This window comes from Homarus americanus, unplaced genomic scaffold (genome assembly GCF_018991925.1).
Source record: "Homarus americanus isolate GMGI-L3 unplaced genomic scaffold, GMGI_Hamer_2.0 scaffold34094, whole genome shotgun sequence".
NCBI lineage: Eukaryota > Metazoa > Arthropoda > Malacostraca > Decapoda > Nephropidae > Homarus > Homarus americanus.
In genome coordinates, this window is record NW_024733170.1 from 10,001 (window position 1) to 13,343 (window position 3,343).

Sequence of the window (3,343 nt, forward strand, 5' to 3'; positions counted from 1 at the left end):
AGTGCTCTATCCCGGCGAGCGCCGTTATGAGGCGCAACACCGTCTTTAACGCGTTTAGAGAGAACTCCCCCTGCCTCCCTCCCAGTCATGAGATAGACGTGGACTCGTGGCGAACTCTCAAAGAGAACGCCCACACCGCGTCTGACCGTGGGAGAGGGTGGAGGAGCGCGTGAGGAAGAGCACGGCGTCACCCAAGCATTCTCATCTCTCTGCCTGCACCACTACATGGTAGACTGCGGGCCCAGGCGCACTCATCAATTTAGGTTCCACTGCAATGCATGCCAAGCACTCTTTTCGAGGTGATAGACGAAATTCCGGCGGGGCTTACTTAAAAGATATCCGACCCGGTTTCGTTTCCTCTTCGTGGGATGGAGTGCCTCTTAGAACATGTGCAGCATCAGCCATGAGCGGCCGACGGCCATTCGTGTCTCTGTGGACAGCAGGCAAAAGAGCGCCGCCTCCAGTTATTTGCGAGGGCGACAACTGTCGCTTTGTTGTGGTTGAATGTGGGTGCGCCAAGTCCATGGACTTGCTAGTGATAGGCTTGCTTGTTTTTAAGGGCACGCCTCGCGCAAGGCGCGGGCGATTAAACCCCAAGGCGGAAGCTCGGTTCGGGTTACCCTCGTGTCGGGGAGACAGTCAGCAGGCACCGAACTCGCAGCAACCGATGGATGTATATTTCCGACCCTCGTAGAGGAGTGGCGGCGACAAGCTCATATGGCTGCTGCCGCCGCAATATGCGTTCAACTTGTCGATGTATCTGGTATTCTTGCGATTCACATACCGACACGCAGTTTGCTGCGGTCTTCATCGACCCACGAGCCGAGTGATCCCCCGTTAAGAGTTGTGTATTTGCCATTTGGTCTTTTTGCGACTAACCATCACAGGTCGAGTCTCAATGAAAGGGTTTGACAGACATAGCCCAAGTTTGTGGTTTGGGTTTGGCCGGACGGCTTGTTGTTGTTTTTTGACACTTGAATTTCACTCTTTTTGGGTCAAGAGGCTTATTCGCCGGTAGTAAGGAACGGACGGGCAGCCGTCCAAAGCCCCGTCCGTCCTCCTCCGGTCTTCGCGCTCTCGCCCGAGTGTGGTCCACCTACAGCGTGGTGGTACCTATTTTTGGTGCGGGGGCCGGGATTGTCCTCTTTCGCTGCTGGAGTTGCCAGAGCAGAGCCCGAGACCGCCCAAATCAGGAGAGTAGTAGTAGTTTTTAAGAGCGCCCCGTTCTCTTTCTCTCTGTTAATGATCCTTCCGCAGGTTCACCTACGGAAACCTTGTTACGACTTTTACTTCCTCTAAATGATCAAGTTTGGACATCTTTCCGTCAGCTCGAGGCGACGACCCCAGAAAACCCTCGCGGGCAACGGGGCCGACAATCCAAGAGCGCCAGTCCGAAGGCCTCACTAAATCATTCAATCGGTAGTAGCGACGGGCGGTGTGTACAAAGGGCAGGGACGTAGTCAGCGCAAGCTGATGACTTGCACTTACTGGGAATTCCTCGTTCATGGGAAACAATTGCAAGCCCCAATCCCTATCAAGAAAGGCTTTGAACGGGTTACCCGCTCCTCTCGGAGGGAAAACTCGTTGATCCCTTCAGTGTAGCGTGCCCCAGAACATCTAAGGGCATCACAGACCTGTTATTGCTCAATCTCGTGCGGCTAGAATTGCCGCTTATCCTCTAAGAAGAAGTTGCGAACTGGACACCATTTTCTGGAGATCCGTCGACTACTTAGTAGGCCAGAGTCTCGTTCGTTATCGGAATTAACCAGACAAATCGCTCCACCAACTAAGAACGGCCATGCACCACCACCCACCGAATCGAAAGAGCTCTCAATCTGTCAATCCTTCCGGTGTCTGGGCCTGGTGAGGTTTCCCGTGTTGAGTCAAATTAAGCCGCAGGCTCCACTCCTGGTGGTGCCCTTCCGTCAATTCCTTTAAGTTTCAGCTTTGCAACCATACTTCCCCGGAACCCAAAGACTTTGGTTTCCCGGAAGCTGCCCGCCGGGTCATGGGAATAACGCCGGCGGATCGCTAGTTGGCATCGTTTATGGTTAGAACTAGGGCGGTATCTGATCGCCTTCGAACCTCTAACTTTCGTTCTTGATTAATGAAAACATCCTTGGCAAATGCTTTTCGCAGTAGTTCGTCTTGCGACGGTCCAAAATTTCACCTCTAGCGTCGCAATGAATGCCCCGCCTGTTCCGATTAGTCATTACCTCTGGTTCCGAAAACCAACAAAATAGAACCGAGGTCCTATTCCATTATTCCATGCATCACCATTCGGGCCATTCAAATAGCCTGCTCTGAGCACTCTAATTTTTTCAAAGTAAACTCTCCGGCCACTCGGGACACTCGACAAAGCATCCCGTGCGAGCGGCTTTCGGGCGTGACAGTAAACACCGGGCGGTGCACCGTCAGTCGGAACTGAGATCAACTACGAGCTTTTTAACCGCAACAACTTTAATATACGCTATTGGAGCTGGAATTACCGCGGCTGCTGGCACCAGACTTGCCCTCAATGGATACTCGTTAAAGGATTTAAAGTGTACTCATTCCGATTGCGAGGCCTCGGATGAGACTCACATCGTTATTTTTCGTCACTACCTCCCCGTGCCGGGAGTGGGTAATTTGCGTGCCTGCTGCCTTCCTTAGATGTGGTAGCCGTTTCTCAGGCTCCCTCTCCGGAATCGAACCCTGATTCCCCGTTACCCGTTATAGCCATTGTAGGCGCATAACCTACAATCGAAAGCTGATAAGGCAGACACTTGAAAGAAGCGGCGCCGGTGCGGAGACCGTGCGCTCAGCCCGAAGTTATTCAGATTCACCACAGGTGGGTTACGGACCGGGGCCCGACCAGTTTTGAACTAATAAAAGCGCTCTTCCCTTGCGGTCAGAGACCAATTGCATGTATTAGCTCTAGAATTGCCACAGTTATCCAAGTAAGTGGGTTTACAGATCCAATGAAACATAGCTGATTTAATGAGCCATTCGCGGTTTCGCCTTAAATCGGCTTGTACTTACACATGCATGGCTTAATCTTTGAGACAAGCATATGACTACTGGCAGGATCAACCAGGTAGCTGCTGCTGTTGGCGGCGCCTATCACGGCGGCCAAAATAGTGAGATTGAGAGAGAGGCAGAAGACATTGGGCGAGGGACCGCACGTTGGCCTTAGAGAAATAGCAAACCAGATGATCAGATCTAACTGCACCTTCTCTTGCTATCCTCGGCGCCGGCAGCGCCACCGTGTGTGCCAATCTCCTCCCTTATCCGCTCCTCTTTGCCCCAGCTCCAGCGAGGCAGCCGACATTGGGCGAGGGACCGCACGTTGGCGAATCTCCTC

At 52.8% G+C, this 3,343-nt stretch overlaps 1 non-coding gene and 1 pseudogene across 1 annotated transcript; both read right to left on the reverse strand.

Moving 5' to 3' along the window:
- Nucleotides 1–682: 682 nt before the first annotated feature.
- On the reverse strand, nt 683–846 carry LOC121869399. Its single transcript, XR_006089541.1, has one exon. It is a non-coding gene; the product is annotated as a 5.8S ribosomal RNA (ribosomal RNA).
- Nucleotides 847–1,240: 394 nt separating this feature from the next.
- On the reverse strand, nt 1,241–3,079 carry LOC121869400 (annotated as a pseudogene).
- Between the last annotated feature and the right edge of the window lie 264 nt (nt 3,080–3,343).